General features: G+C 37.2%; 1 long non-coding RNA gene across 1 annotated transcript; it reads right to left on the bottom strand.

The window, feature by feature from the left end:
- Positions 1-4,774: 4,774 nt before the first annotated feature.
- On the bottom strand, positions 4,775-6,193 carry LOC147517405 (uncharacterized). The gene is made up of 2 exons (XR_015213869.1): positions 5,726-6,193; positions 4,775-5,545 (listed from the first exon to the last, which is right to left on the bottom strand). It is a non-coding gene; the product is annotated as an uncharacterized LOC147517405 (long non-coding RNA).
- Between the last annotated feature and the right edge of the window lie 11,570 nt (positions 6,194-17,763).

Genomic DNA, 17,763 nt, shown 5'->3' with positions numbered 1-17,763 from the left:
CGTCGTTAATTTACAAGTATTAAAGGCCGTCGTTATTTTTTAAATATTACAAGTGCCCCGGTCTGTCATTTTTCAAAAACTACAGCGGTTTTTATTACGGCCCTAACGACAGAATATAGCACATGTTTTTATCATAAACGACAGCTATGGGCCGTTGTTTCTTGACTGTTTTTTTTGTAGTGAAAAACAGAAATATAACTCGAAGGCAATTAACATGTTTATTTGAAGGCGAATACCATAAGAAAAATACTCCAGTAAAGACATAGTGTGTGAAGCAATGCTGGAAATTAGCCTTGCTGATGGTGGAAACTATACCATTACGAATTTCAAAGAGGGGCACAATCATAACCTGAACCTCCATCTAGAGTTCATTAGTTGAGATCACAATGAGGCATCGAACCTTCTCAAGAAGATAACATTTTCAATATGCGAGTTGCTAGAATTGGGCTTAGTGCCATATATGTTTTCTTTCGTGCTGAAGCAGGTGGAAGCCGGAACTTGAATATTACTCAAACAAACTTTAATAATCTTGCTCAGAGAAGGCGTGTCGATTTTCTATAGCAAGGGGATGCAAATTGTCTTCTTAGTTATTTTCAAAGTAAGCAAAAAGTCAACAAGTCTTTTTTTTTTTAGGCTCATGACAGAGGATGATAACCATATATCAGGTTGTTTTTGGTGTGATGCGAAATCGAGAATCGACTATAATTTTTTTGGTGATGTTATCTCTTTCGACACCACATATAACACCAACAATTATAATATGATTTGTGCTCCAATAGCAGGGGTGAACAACCATGGGCAGACAGTCCTATTCGGATGTGGACTACTCGTTGATGAAACTACAGACTCATTTGTTTGGTTATTCTAGAGGTTCTTGGAAACTATGGGAGGAAAACATCCGAAAACAATATTCACAGATCAAGCTTAGTTAATGGCAAATGCAATTGAAATAGTGTTTCCAGGTACACACCATAGATTATGCTAGAACTGATCGTGTCTTTGTTGCTAAGTCCGTAGTATTTTTCAGTAAGTTGATGGGAAATTTCACCATAAAAATAAATAAATAAATAAAAATCACCATACGGTAAGATTGTTGCTAGTTTTGAGAGGGAGTTTGAGTTATCTGCTCGTCAGAAAGCAGTCATTGGATGCTTGTAGTCGGAACATACAAAAAATTTCTACTTGCTATTCCGATGGAGGGACTTGGACAACGTATGTCATAGGTGGAGTATCGTGTCATTCTCCGGTACCGTCTTATGATTCCTCTGTACTTTGATGGGGGTCTTTGCCCTGTATGCAAAAAAAATAGATTAGATGCTTTTGGGGACCATGCATCATTGTAGACATTTTCCTGGTTTTAAATACCGACATGATCATATTATAGAAATTTTGTGTGATGCATTTTGGAGGGCTGAGGTACAAGTGAAGAAAGAGGCTTATGCTAAGTTTTTCACTGATCCGAATGAGGGCAGATCGACACTTCGCCCTGTGGATGTCTTGATTTACAGTTGTTCCAAGGGAAAACATGCATGTGTTGATGTAACGTACTGGAGTTTCTTCGTTGGTAAGGTTGGGGAATATTGGTGACTTTGAGGTGGGAGAAGCTGCTAAGAGGGCAGCAACAGGGAAGATAGAGAAGCATGGGGAAACTTGTAGGGTTAACCAACATTGTTTTATTCCGTTCAATTTCGACACTTTTGGGATTTTTGAACAACAGTATGTTGAGCTCCTCGAGAGACTTATGGACAGTATCGTTATGACAGCTGGTTCTAAGGAGTTTGTTTTTCGAAGGATAAGATTTGCTATTCAGAAAGGACTTGCGGCGCAGCTTGTTGCATGTCTGTCCTAATTATTTGTAAAACTCGTTATCATTATTAATAAAATTTCCACTTGATTAAAAAAAAAAGTTGATGGGAAATGTCTCGACCTTCTGTTTTGACCATCAACTCGCTTGTAAGAATTAAAGGATGAAGCTCAAAGCCCGGCCCAGAACTAGTCCCCATCAGGATATAGGTCAGGGAGTCAGGCAAGAAGCTTGGCCTCCAAAGGAAGTTTATATGAACTTAACTGATATTGTTAACATATTCTAATTTCCAAGTCATTCAGCCTGTTGTTTGGTATGTAACCCGCAGTTTGATGTTCGTGAAAAGTATATCAAATTCCATAACTTGGTTGGTTCAATTAGGGTGCATGCAAAAGAAGTTGGACTTTGAAGCTTCTGTTGTACGCAGGGCCGGCTCTGGGGCAAGGCCAACTAGGCGACCGCCTAGGGCCTCCATGCTCCAACCCAACTAAAGGGCCCCCATCCAAACCACAACTAGTATGATTTTGTTGGTATGTGCACGGTCAATTTGCATTCACAGGGCAAGCTTTGGGGCAAGGCCAACTAGGCGACTGCCTAGGGGCCTCCAAGCTCCAGCCCAACTAATCATATCCCAAAGACAGTAGGCAAAACTGATCTTTTCCGACGGACTACCTAACGGTTGTTATCCGTGGCTATACCGACGGCAATGACTAATGCAAAGACCGTCCATTGGTTGGCTTTAGCGACCGTCATGACTGTCAGCAGAGTATTACTGACGCACAAGAAGCCCACAGTCGTGCGATTGTCTATAGCCGTGGGGAAAGGCCTTTTCCCACTGTCTTGGGCCGTGGCGTAAAATCTGTTTTCTTGTAGTGATCTAATGAAGTTTCTTTACCTAACAATAAAAGATTCTGGAATTTGAACGTTCCCCTTAGGATCAGACTTATTGTGTGGAAGTTTGCAAAAAATATTTTAGCTACTACTGACAATCTGATTAAGCTTAAACTGAATATTGACTATACTATGCTTGTCAAATGTGTAGAATGCATGAGGAGAATATGACGCGCACTTTATTTACTTGCACCTGGTCTACCCAAATATTGTTTGCCTTCCCTCAATCTTTAAGATGTGATTCTGAACTGCTACAATCTCATCACTGGTTAAACTTGATCATGGATGTATATGAGGATAATACTGCGTTATCTAGAACTACTCTTGCTTGCTTTCATTATAGAAACTATTTTAATGGTTCGAAATGCTTTATTTTTTCAACATTGCGTGCCTGATATTGATTGATGTTGGAATGGTGCAATTCAAAGATGAAATGAATGGTGTGATGTCACTGTCAGAATTTAATACATAGGGATGAAAGATGGCATGCTCCACCACCAGGGTGGATTAAACTGAATTCAGATGCTGCATTTTTCAGTGACAAGGGGAGTTGTGCATTGTCTGTGGTTGTCAGACAGAGCACACAAGTCAGTGCATTGGAGAGTGTACAAAGAAGGACAAAACTGGTTATGTGGGTGAAGCTGAGATGCTGGGAGCTGAACTTGCAGTAAACAAAGCTATTCAAGATGGCTGGACAAAGATATTCGTAGGAGGAGATTCTACTCAAGTCACCAAAGTGCTACGGGAGGTTCATCATCGTGCAAACCAGAACTGGGTTTTGATCACTACTAGTATAAAAGCAAAACTTGATTGCTTTAGTACTTTTTGGTTTAGAAGTGCACCTAGAGGTTGTAATACTCTAGTCCATAACTTAGCTAAATGGTCATCGGTCTTCACAGATCATTCAGGATCTTTTGTATCTTCTTTTACTCATGACTGAATAAAATTTTAGTCTTTATTCCAAAAAAAACAAAAATGTTCATGGAACTTGGGTTGTCTTGTCTGCCAGACTTGTTTGTTGTGGAAGGAACTCCTTTACAATTTTATACCATAACGTGGCTAGGCCCTAGAGTTTTGTTTTGTTTATTTCTTGTATGTATATCTTGGCACTCAGTGACGATGTTTAAGTTCGGTGGCTTACTTAGCCCAAGACTTTATACAAACGCCTTCCCTTCGGCCTAGGCTATATAAATTTTGATACTATTTCACAAAATCTTGCGAATCCACATTCTAATAAGACTGAATCAATCTAATTTGTTATCTAAGATTCCCGTAGAACTCATGTTCAATGTTATGCATAATGAAGCAAACAAACTCTAAGCTCAGGGCAACTTAACAAATGCTGAGCGTAGTATACCTCTTGGGATTAAATAGGTCTTTAGGAAAAACTTGATAGCTTAACTGAACTAGTAATTACTGGGGCTCTACAGATAAACAAGCTGCGCAAGAAGAATATCTGATAACTGCCCCATGAGGAATTGATGCGCAACCACCTGAGACATACTTGATGTGTCATTTCTTCAGGTTTTGATTGGGTACTACTTGTCGTTATCATATACAAGAGAAGTGATTTGCCTTTCTTTTGAACCTGATTCGCTTTGAAGTTTAAGAGTTCAGTGAAGCAGCAATACTGAAGATGCATTCTCTTTCGTTGCCTTCTTGTTCTTTGGTTGTTTGTTTGGTTTCTTGTTCTATTGGGTGGTCGATCTTGTAAGTGTTCGTCAAAGAGTCTCAGAGCAAAGATTGAAATACCTTTTGTCCCTTTTGATATGATAGTTGTTTACATTTCTAAGATTGTGGCAGTCCAAAAATATCATCACAGTGAACTCAGACACATCAATATTTGCATTTCTAAATGTCAGAAGATAGAAGATCATTCAGAGCCAACTCAGTAAGTCAAGGATTGTAGTCTATATATGCTTAGAGTTTCGATCGCAATCTCAAATCCTTCCAAATGATTTGAATTGAAAGTACAAAAAAAACAGGGGTAAAGTGGCACTGTGGCAGAAGTTAGTTTTGTGCGTACCAAATTCAGAAAACCAGAAATGTGATCATAAATATCAGGATCAACGTGTAAGCTGAGTGAACAGAACTATAATACACTGCAAGATAATTATCAGAAAGCGTAGTAATACGACTACCACACACATGATCACAAAACAGAGTACACAAGTTGGATTTTAGACAGAAAGGTTCCTAGATCTCCAACCCTACTATTAATCAGAAAATAAAGCATAAGATTACACCCCAAAATGTGGAAACAGTTGCTGGTGAATTTTCAAAAACGTAGGCCGGTAGAAAATAGGCGTCAGTGCCACTTACACAAATCCCAGAGGGCAAAACTTGTGCTATAAGGTCAGTGCCACTTAAGCAGATCCCAGAGGTGCCAAACTCATGCTATAAGGAACTGTATTCAAGAAGCCATTGCAGGATCCCAGTTTGTCAATGTTCAAGAGCTCCTCCATCTTTCTAGTATCAAAATTATACAGATAGATCATGGTGCCTTCCTCGAGCTTTTCATTTTCAAAACTAAAATGATATCGCAACCTAATAAGTAAAATCTCATCCTCATAAACTAAAGGTTCAATCCATGTTGGAGTAAGTAAATTATTTGGAACCAGAGTAGCAGCTCTTTTGGCGTCAGTATAGAGGAACTGCGGGCACTCTTCCTCTATCGCTAAAAGTGATATTGAATGTTCAACCACCCATTTGGATTCACTGTCCAGGATCCAAACTCGAAGACCAGCCTTAGATATTACAATCAGATGAACACAGCTCCAATGCAAACTTCACAAAGGCCTTCACTTCTATGTATCCTTTCAACCGGTAAACTAATGAAACAAGGTTGCTCTGTTTCCACATCAAAGCCAAGGATGTTTCCATTAGTCAACCAGTATAACACTCCGCTTGCAAAAACCACTTGGCCATCAGGCCAACTAATGCGATTATCATAACCAAATTTTTAAACATCCAATTTTCTCCATTCTTTTGATCGAGAAGAGTAAACTTGAAACAAACAGCTAAGCATACCTTCCTTACTCATGGAAACCACTTTGAAATTTGCCAGATCGTCCACAGGATATCGAAACGGATTGAAAGCTAATGCAACGTATTGATGACTATCGTTGCCATTAGACCACTGTATTTGGACATACTCCTTGGCGGGGTTGCAAACATAGATAAGATTGTCAACACGTTCGCCAAGTTCTTGAGAACGATGACAACAAAGAAGTCCATTGCTTGAGGCAACAATGTTGACCTTCTCAGGAAGGAAATCCAAGATTGTGTCTTGCACAACGGCCTGATCATTATTGATGTTAACATATTTGACCGGAGTGGGACGGGGAAAAGCCTTAGTAGTCTGGAAGAAGAAACCAGAAATGACAGATTTTACCCTGTGACATTGAAGTCTTCGAAGTGTGTCATCAGAAATAAGGTCGCGCCATCCTTTTGAAACGGACTCAAACCTCAGTAGAGACTTAGCTCACGTACTTACAGCTTCGCTCTCCATTTCCCATAGCATGAAAATTAAAAATTATAATCCACTCATTTTGTTTTTAATATTATAAAGTTAGCCCTCATTTCTTAATCGCACCCCTTCATTTATTTGTGTGTGTTCCGTTAAATAAACTCCTACAGCTAAAGTGTTGAACACATATTCAAGTATAGAAGCTAATAAAAAGTAACTAAGAGAGAGAGAGATGCTTACAGACGGTTGCAGAGACGAAGCTGTAAAAAATTACAAGAAATTGGGCCGAAGTTCAAAACAACTGTAGAGGACAGTGTTTTGTGATAAAGATTCGCAAAATCATTTTCATCACTGAAATAACTCACATACCCAATTTCTTGATTTTAATAGCCCTCAAGGACAAAATAAATTGGCGGTTTATTTTATATTTTTTAAATACCATTTTTACTCTTTTCTGTTAATAAATAAAATTACGACTGAGAAAACCCAAAACTCCTTCCCTGTTTTAATCAAACGAAATTACGAGAGAAAAAACCTAAAACCAAAGTCGAAAAATAGACGAAGTTATGCGAAGCTTCAGTTATTTTAAAGAAGTTGAACAAAGATGACAACCATTATCCAAAAAATCAAAGACATTGAAGATGAAGTATCACACCATTATATATATATATATATCGGTTTGGCTATACTGCCACTCTAATCTCACACTTCTCCTCAGCCGTCCGATCTCACTTCAAGATCTGATGATCTAACACTCCAAATTTCAACCAACCAAGGGGGGTAAAAATGTCTTTTACGACTCATCTTCTCAAAAAAAGAAAAAAAAAAAAACAGATCTACAAAAAAAAGAAGAGAGGGATCGATCTCGTAAAATATCTCGTGGGATTGAAGGGTTCGGCGCCGCTACGCAAAGTGTCTTACACAAGGGATGGGAATCGAGGGAACCTTCTTTTCCAATTTTAACGAGCATGAGAAAGATCGGTTTTCGTTCTTAGATGCGGTTCAACTAATCGAACGAAAAGACACTATTGAATCACGAGTTAAACAATTCATTCCTTTACATGCAAACCAAAGTCCAAGGCAAATGGGATAGTTCCAACAAAACAACCAACCTTGCTTTGCTTTTGGAGCATCGTTACATCTCAATTACACCAAAGATCAAGCCGGAGAAGGGGCGGTATCATTTGGCAATTCAACTACCAAATGCATCAATTCAAATTTAAACTTCTTTTGACTGTCATTGTGGATAGAATTGATAGATATGTAATTACTATAGTGCACTTTTGGTTATGGTGCTTGCCTATTAGAACGTTTTAATTGACACTTGGATTGTCATTATACCATAAAAACTTGAATTTTGATTTAATTTAGGTTGCTATGATTATTGTTATGATTGATATCCTCGTTTAAAGACGGTGACAATTTCGGTGAACTCTGTCAGAGTTTTGAATTCTGTCAAAGTTCGGTGAACTCTGTCAGAGTTCAGTGAAGTAGCATATTCGGTGAACTCTATCAGAGTTTTGAATTCTGTCAGAGTTCGGTGAAGTAGCATATTCGGTGAACTCTGTCAGAGTTTTAACTAGCATATTCGGTGAACTCTGTCAAAGTTCGGTGAAGTAGCATATTCGGTGAACTCTGTCAGAGTTTTAACTAGCATATTTGATGAACTCTGTCAGAGTTCGGCGAAGTAGCATATTCGGTGAACTCTGTCATAGTTTTAAATTCTGTCAGAGTTCAGCGAAGTAGCATATTCGGTGAACTCTGTTAGAGTTTTAACTAGCATATTCGGTGAACTCTGTCAGAGTTTTGAATTATGTCAGAGTTCGGCGAAGTAGCATAATCGGTGAACTCTGTCAGAGTTTTGAATTCTGTCAGAGTTTTGAACTAGCATATTCGGTGAACTCTGTCAGAGTTTTGATGTTTAAGTTATCTACACTGTTTATGTACATTGGGATTTTTGTCTGTTTAAGTTATTTATATTTTTAATTTTTTCGATTTATAGAAATGGAGACAGAGACATCAATCAATATCGAAGAAGACGTAGTTGGGTCTTCGTCTACTAAAGCCCCTGTTCAAGGCACGCAAACATTAGAATGGGGATTAAAATGCTATTTAGAAGTAGAATATTCGTACTTCTAGAAATGCTAATATGCCTTTTGGTTGCCTTTCCCTTATTTATTTCATTAAATATCTGGTATTTTTCTTACTTCATTTAATCCCTTCCCTTTTAGGTGTAGCCGTGTAGTAGTTCATTAGTATATGACTTAGTTTTTTTGTACTGCCAGAGCCATCCAGCAACCTGACAAGGTCTGGGCAGCGTCACCTGGTACAACCAAGGAATGGGTTATTTGTGGATATGAATGGAAGATGGGTGATGGTGCCAAGTCAAGGTAAAACTCAAGAAGGTTTGAAGGGGGATAGCTGATTTGAAGTTTTAAACTGATATGAATGGAAGATGTATCAATCATTACCACATTACTGGAAATTCAAGATAAATGTTTATACTGTTGAGATGATGAGATCCTTATAGCGTTTGTACTTGGATAGCATTCAACATATCTTTTCTATGCAACAATCAAGTTTACTCTGGAGAGAATAGATAATTGAGTTGGAAACTATTTGCATGCAATGATATGGCCGTATGAATAAGCTTTCATAAGCCCAACACAGGTGGCCAGGTGGGTGATGAATTTGTTTAAGCAGTTTTGCGAATCAAAAACTCCGAAGCCAAATCCAAACAAGCTGACAGTAAACTTTAACAAAATTCACCTCGAAATGGAAAATGATTAATTTGCATTAGAAAAGATCCATCATGTCCAAAAAATAGCTTAATTTTATCACCATCTTTTAAATAATATGACAAAGCAAAAACACAAGCACTGACATACAACATTGTTTCCACCCAATTTGAGTAGCCAAAGCTATCTTGAGAACAAGACTTCTCTTTTGAAAAGTCCATCAGCCGCAGGAAAAAGGTTGCAACTTGCAAGCCGCTATTGATTCTAAGATCCATGTATGGCCCAGAACCCAGGATCGAGTTTCATTTGCTAGCTTTTCTGCCTGTTCGTACCTCTGCTTCATAAATATTAAATCATCTGTCTGAGGTTCTGGTGGGAGCTCAAGACTGTAAACAACTAGCCTTGTTGATGACTCTGCTTCTAGATCGCGACTCTGTGATGTCAACATGTCCTCCGTCACAAGAGTACCACCTGCAGCTTCCACCAGTTGCTCAAGTATTCCCTTGTACTTTTGCTCAAAATCACTGTTAAATTCTGTGTTAGTGGTGATGCTAGGAGAGTTGTGATATTGATATATTAAAGACACCAAGAAGAAGACCAAAGAAGACTAGAGATTTATTAGGGTTAAAGAGGTTGAGAGAGTCCGAGAGATTGTTCTCTACCCAGAGTTACATACTTATACTAACCTAAAACATAATAATAGAAACTACTAGATATGGATGTCCACACTTATAAAACATGGGACTTTCCATATTGGACATATTATAATACCGACATATTATAATCTTGATATATTTTAACATTCCCCTCAAGTCGTAATTAATTAAAACTATGCAAATTACAACTTGGATTACAAAACAAAAGATAAGAATATCGCTCCCCTTTCGCGATAGAACTGCTCTTGATTGAAGAACTTCGAACAACCGTTGAGGCGTTCGAGTGCTTGCCGGTGTAGGCAATGACCTAACCTCGAATCTTGAAGGTGTACCTCGACCACAAAAATCGAAATCATAACACCCGGTGTAGTGGCGTCTTTGCTTGGCTACTACTCACTTCATTCGTTGTTATGGTCATCATAATATAAATTGAAAACAATAACTTGTTGACTTGATGTGCTTCTTTGGCTTGGTCTACTATCAATATCACCGTTAATGTCAACAAAATACTATTATGGGTACTCACGAAACATACGTCATTTGAGGCTTGATCGCTACCAAACATACGTCTGATTTGAGGCTTGATCAAGCTACGAAACATACTTTTGGTTGAGGCTTGATCGCTACCGAAACTTGTTTGCGGTTTAGGCTTGATCGCTACACGAAATCTTCAAGATCGCAGAGTGGGGATGTCATAATTGAAGACTGAATAGTGGATTGCCTTGTCATGAAGAGTTCGTCAAGGCTTGTTGGAATATGGAGACATGAGTACTCTTCCTCATACGCCTCCATATTCTCCTTCCTTCATATACTTCTTGAATGTCTTCATATCTCCCTATTCCCCTCTCGAGTTGGAATATACAAGTCCATTGAAACATACAAAGGCTTGTCTATTCCGACTTGAACTTGAAACTGAGAAAACTAAATACCAACTTATACAACCAACCAATGCCCACTTCAAAAAACAATACTTCATACTCTAATTCACAAAAACAAATTCTAATAGAACATGCATCAAACACAACTCACGATAGAGGGTGGAGGGTGGGTCGCGCCTTTTTATGACTGCGAACTTCTGGAACAGTGGAAAATGGAAAGAATAATTCCTCGTGAGATAGAGGTCATGTGCCCCTATAATACTTCAAACAAACAACTTGATCATGTTCTAGAAACTGAGACAGAAGATGGCATCAATACCAATTGCGCGGAAGCGAAACAATACTAAGAAACCAATACTGAGAAACTTCGGATCTCTCTCCTAGCATTCTTCAAACAAACTTTAAACACTAGCGAAATCTCAAAAACTTACTTTAACATGACGATGAACAGTACCGTGAATAGTAACTATGGACGGCGTAGTGAGTGGCGAGAACCGTGAAAAGAAACCGCCGTGAGAAAAAAAAAATTGAAACTTGAATTGAGATATAAGAACTTCTATCTTCTTGTGAGAAATCCTTCTTCTTCTTGAAACTTGACTTGAATACTATAATCTTGAAAATTAAAACAAACCGATTTTTTTTTTTTTCTTGGTGAGGTTTCCTCTCCTAGCATACCAATCAACCTCGCTCCGATACCATGTTAAATTCGTGTTTAGTTAGTGGTGATGCTAGGAGAGTTGTGATATTGATATATTAAAGACACCAAGAAGAAGACCAAAGAAGACTAGAGATTTATTAGGGTTAAAGAGGTTGAGAGAGTCTGAGAGAGATTGTTCTCTACCCAGAGTTACATACTTATACTAACCTAAAACATAATAATAGAAACTACTAGATATGGATGTCCACACTTATAGAAACATGGGACTTTCCATATTGGACATATTATAATACTGACATATTCTAATACTGATATATTCTAACAATCACCATGTAAGTGGATGTGCAGGCCATTGAACAGCTTTGGTGCCTGCCATATGCCAAATATGTATGTTAGCCCAATCGATCTTCCTCAACATGAAACTTTTACATTTTTTTTCAGAAAGTTCTAGCCCCTTAAAACAACCATCATAAGTCAATCCTTGCACAGATTATGCATTACTTTCGAGGTAAGCATTCGATTTGAAACAACTTACGCATTGTGTTTCCTCCTCATCTAGGATTAAGTGCCATATGGAGATGCATGGATATATGGGATGTGTGTGTATCAGCTACGAGGAGAGAGAAAAAGCAAAGGACTACCTTCTCCATAACTCTCTTCTTCCATTTTAGGTCCATCCCGATGCCATGAACATCAATGCTAACCGTAAGGCTCTTCATTCACGGGATTCATGGCTTCCATGCATGCTTTTATCCCTACCACATCAGACCAAAGGAAAGTGAATAAATATATGCGAGCATTGCAAATTTAACAAACTTGAGAGATCATTGGGATGACAACAACTACTATATCGAGAAAGGATCAATGTCGATGTCCGTAAGCGCACAACTAAGCGCATAAAAAATGGTTTAAGAAGAATAAGGGAACCCAAATTGATCTCCGAAAAGTATCTCGAAGTTTTCTGAAAAAGTTACAAGATGAGCAACCATTAAGGACATAACTAAAATGTGCAAAGGTAGATCTATAAAAGCCTTAAACAAACGCTAGAGCAACAACTAATCAATATTCCTTTTGGCATCCCATCTTGAAAGAAATATTTAAATCAAGATTGATCAACTATTAACCAATAGAGTAGAGCAAAAAAAGCTAGAACAAGAGATGAGAAATGCATAAAATAGGAGCTATTAACACCCTCGATTCTATGAAGGAAATTAGGAACATTTCATCAACCAAGACAATTAAAACAGCATGCTATATAGAAACTACTGTGAGTCTATGATGGTAACAAATAGCAGAGCCAACTAAAACGAATATGCTAGTTCAAAACTCGTATATATATACTGACAGAGTTCACCGAATATGCTACTTCACCGAACTCTGACAGAGTTCACCGAATATGCTAGTTCAAAACTCTGACAGAGTTCATCGAATATGCTAGTTAAAACTCTGACAGAGTTCACCGAATATGCTAGTTAAAACTTTGACAGAGTTCAAAACTCTGACAGAGTTCACCGAATATGCTAGTTCACTGAACTCTGATAGAATTCACTGAACTCTGATAAAATTCAAAATTCTGACAGAGTTCACCGAATATGCTACTTTACCGAACTCTGACAGAGTTCACCGAAATTGTCGCCGTCTTTAAACGAGGATATCAATCATAACAATAATCATAGCAACCTAAATTAAATCAAAATTCAAGTTTTTATGGTATAATGACAATCCAAGTGTCAATTAAAATGTTCCAATAGGCAAGCACCATAACCAAAAGTGCACTATAGTAATTACATATCTATCAATTCTATCCACAAAGACAGTCAAAAGAAGTTTAAATTTGAATTGATGCAGCTGGTAGTTGAATTGCCAAATGATACCTGTCCCTTCTCTGGCTTGATGCTGGTGTAATTGAGATATAACGATGCTCCAAAAGCAAAGCAAGGTTGGTTGTTTTGTTGGAACTATCCCATTTGCCTTGGACTTTGGTTTGCATGTAAAGGTCTGAATTGCCGAACTCGTGATTCAATAGTGTCTTTTCGTTCTGATTAGTTGAACCTGCATCTAAGAACAGAAACTGATCTTTCTCATGCTCGTTAAAATTGGAAAAAGAAGGTTCCCTCAGATTCCCATCCCTTGTGTAAGACCTGTTGCAGAAACTGCCGAACCCTTCAATCCCACGAGATATTTTACGAGATCGATCCCTCTCTTCTTTTTTTTGTAGATCTGTTTTTTTTTTTTCTCTTTTTGAGAAGATGAGACGTAAAAGACATTTTTACCCCCCACTTGGTTGGTTGAAATTTGGAGTGTTAGATCATCAGATCTTGAAGTGAGATCGGACGGCTGAGGAGAAGTGTGAGATTAGAGTGGCAGTATAGCCAAACCGTATATATATATAAACCCTGGTGGATCTTTAGCTCAAATGGGCAAGCACTTTGGAGATATCCAAAGGTGATGGTGGTTCGATTCCACCAAGATCCTCTAAAATTTTAATGTTAATCAAATAATGATTGTTCATTTTTTACTGTTGAACACGTATTGTTCATACCTACTTTAAGTATGAACACGTATTGTTTATATCTGTTTTGGGTATAAACATTTATTGTTCATATCTGCTTTGGGTTAATGTGTTTTTGTTAGTATGAACACGTATTTTTCATATTTGTTTTGGGTATAAACAATCAATGTTCATATATGTTTTGGGTATGAACATTTATTGTTCATATATGTTTTGGGGTATGAACAATCAATGTTCATATCTGTTTTTGGTTTATGTTTTTTTTAAGTAGGTATGAACAATCAATGTTCATATATATTTTGGGTATGAACATTTATTGTTCATATATATTTTGGGTATGAACAATCAATGTTCATGTTTGTTTTGGGTATGAACATTTATTGTTCATATATGTTTTGGGTATGAACAATCAATGTTCATATCTGTTTTGGGTTCATATTTTTTTTGGGTATGAACACGGATTGTTCATATCTGTTTTGGGTGTGAACATTTATTGTTCATATCTGTGTTGTTCATATCTATTGTTCATAGCTAATGTTCATAATTTGGGGGTATGAACATTGTTCATACCTATTGTTCATAGCTAATGTTCATAATTTTGGGTATGAACATTATTCATACCTATTGTTCATAGCTAATGTTCATAATTTGGGGTATGAACAATCAATGTTCATATCTGTTTTTGGTTCATTTTTTTTTTAAATGAACAATTAATGTTCATATATGTTTTGGGTATGAACATTTATTGTTCATATATGTTTTGGGTATGCATAATTAATGTTCATGTCTGTTTTGGTATTTATTGTTCATATATATTTTGGGTATGAACAATCAATGTTCATATCTGTTTTGGGTTCATGTTTTTTTGGATATGAACACGGATTGTTCATACCTAAAGTAGGTATGAACAATCAATGTTCATATCTGTTTTGGGTAGGTATGAACAATCAATGTTCATATCTGTTTTGGGTGTGAACATTTATTGTTCATATATGTGTTGTTCATACCTATTATTCATAGCTAATGTTCATAATTTGGGGTATGAACAATTATTGTTCATACCTATTGTTCATAGCTAATGTTCATAATTTGCATTGGGGTATGAACAATCAATGTTCATATCTGTTTTTGGTTCATGTTTTTTTTAAATGAACAATCAATGTTCATATATGTTTTGGGTATGAATATTTATTGTTCATATATGTTTTGGGTATGAACAATTAATGTTCATGTCTGTTTTGGGTATGAATATTTATTGTTCACATATGTTTTGGGTATGAACAATCAATGTTCATATCTATTTTGGGTTCATGTTTTTTTTTTGGATATGAACACGGATTGGTATGAACAATCAATGTTCATACCTAAAGTAGGTATGAACAATCAATGTTCATATTTGTTTTGGGTGTGAACATTTATTGTTCATATCTGTTTTGTTCATGCCTATTGTTCATAGCTAATGTTCATAATTTGGGGTATGAATAGTTATTGTTCATAGCTGTTTTGGGTTCATGTTTTCATAGCCACAATCAATGTTCATAGCTGATGTTCAGCATGGGTAGGTATGAACAATCAATGTTCATACCTATTGTGGGTATGGACAATTAATGTTCATACATAGATAGGTATGAACAATGCTTGTTCATAGCTCAAATAGGTATGAACACTCATTGTTCATAGCTAATGTTCATAATTGGGGGTATGAACAATCAATGTTCATAACCGGGTTGTTTCAGTTGGGTCGGGCCATTTATTTTTTTTTCTAGGGGTATACTTGACCTTTCATCTACCCGAGCCGTTCTTATTTCGCGTTAAGGATAAACTTGAACTTTCATCCACCCGGTCCTTGTGAGTGATTACAAAAATAACGTGTCCTCTAGAGTTCCTCTTTCTGCCGATTTGTCCTCTAGAGTCGCTCCCTGGTAAAAAATATGAAGCTCAGTCCTAGTCCCACAACGATCAGCGTCTCTTCGTTATTTCGCCATACGTCGACATTTCATGGATTGAAGATATATGTCGGTATTTTCTGTTTGATATGCCGAAGAAGCCATGCAAGTTTTTACACTAAAAACATAAATAGTTGTTTGTCCCACATAGGCTAGTAGATACTTGGATTCACCGTTTTTAATTTCCTTAAATAATAGAGACAGAGGACGTACCGGGTTCTATGGCGGAGGATGGTGATAAGAGCCCAAAACTGTAGTTTTAACCCTTTAACAGTCATACTTTTAGACCAATTATGTGAGTAATAATTAAGAGTTAACACTGATTACGTGTTTTTATGCATTTCAGGCTTCAAAGTCCATTATGTGCAAAATGTGCCACTTTAGCGAGATAAAGGAGCAAAGGTCGGTTACTAAGGAGTTCCGCGGATTAAAGGCCAAGTTTCGAAAGACAAAGCCTTTCTAAAAGCCCGGTCAAACGCTGAAAAGTCGACGGGCCAAAACAAAGACACAAAGTCGTGAAACTTCAAGGACATATCTTTAGACTCAGACCTCGAAATGGGGCCTACCTTATGTCAAAACGACCGGCTAGGAAAGAGATTTCTAATGGTCTAAGCCTTGACCTAATCAGAGGAGCAGAAGTAGACGGAAAGTCTGTTGAAGCCAACTGCAGCTGAAGAGGCCTTTTTGGACTGAAAGATTTGGGTTTTGGGCCTGATTCTCTGGCCCAAAACATGGCTCCAAGCCCATGCACGATTTTTGGATCTGAAAGTATAAAAACAAAAGCTTAATTCTTTGTTAAGGGTAGATTGTTAATGGTAGATAGTTAGACCTAGAAATAGATTAGATTAGTAGCCTCCATTAATGGATTCTAGATCTAGTTTTTCATATAGATTAATTAAGTTTAGTTCCATTTCAATTATTGTATTAGATTAAACCTTTGAATCTTGTTCTTCATTTTGATTAGATCAATAAAGTAGTATTTCTATCAACTTCGATTTTTGTCATTTCCATTTCTAGATCTAATTTCAATTCCTGTCCTTATTGCATTTTAGTCATTAAATTAGATTTCATTATTGTTTAATTAAGTAAATTTCAATTCTTTATATTATGTTTAGTTTTAATTTAATCGGAAATGATTGCGTAATGATTCTCGGCTAAACCTCCATTAGAGGGGGTTGAGAAGCCTTGATGAAAGCTTGATTCCGATTATCGTAGATTCGTCGTAATTTCCTTTCCACTCTAGAAACGATTAGTTCACCATGAGAATGGGTTTAATTGTTCACATGCTAGTTATTAATTAGTAGAAATGCCATGTGTAATTAGGGATTAGGAAGAACCAATTGTTCTCGGCGATTCAATTCATTCGGATTCTGACGATTGGCCGTTAATAGGATTAAGTCGGGTTAAGGTGGAATCAATCCCCACTAACTCTTTTATCATCGAATCAACGTAGCATTCCCTTTAGTTATCCCCATCGTCGACTAGTTGCATTTTAGGGTAGTTAGTTACATCGCAGCCTAGTTGTTATTTTCGTAAATCTCTCATTAGACTTTAAGTAGATAGTACGAACACGTGAGAACATAGCATGTGGAAGGACTAAGAGTGGAACGAATCACTCTACTCCACTATATCTCAATAGAGTTGAGAGTAGAATCTTTGATAAATATAAGCATCATAAGATAAGTATAGTTTTACTTGCGTTTAGAGTTAATCGCTTTACTTCGTAGGTAAAACTAATCATTTTACATTTATCAAATGGTGCCGCTGCCATCTTAGTTTCACTTTCGTATTGTTTTCGTAGTGTTAGTACTGTTCTTAAAGTCCCATTACACCCACCCACCCTTGTTTGATTCATACTGTGGTTGTCCATTTCAGAGTTGAAAAATTCCGGGTAAAAATTACACCGAAGTCAAGTAGCGCCTTCTTTCCTTTGAGCCATACAAACTTCTCATCGACCTCGAGCGACCAGCCCCATATGGAGCGACCCAGCCCCTTCAACTCGAATTCTAAAATACAATCGAGCGCCAGCTTAACAACAAAATTTTTCGGATTTCAAATGTTTTGATTCAACTTTGATCTTTCATATTTTTCAGTGTTCTAACCTCGCTATATACACTGAACAAAAGCGTAAACAAGACGCTTATTCATAAGCCAAGCAAGGACGCCTTGTCGGTATTCCTTTCTTCCACACCTCGCATCTCCTGTTAGAGG

The sequence above is a fragment of the Coptis chinensis genome, chromosome 2 (assembly GCF_015680905.1).
Source record: "Coptis chinensis isolate HL-2020 chromosome 2, ASM1568090v1, whole genome shotgun sequence".
Classification (NCBI taxonomy): domain Eukaryota; kingdom Viridiplantae; phylum Streptophyta; class Magnoliopsida; order Ranunculales; family Ranunculaceae; genus Coptis; species Coptis chinensis.
Note: the sequence above shows the minus strand (reverse complement) of the source record. Positions and strands in the feature narration are given on the sequence as shown.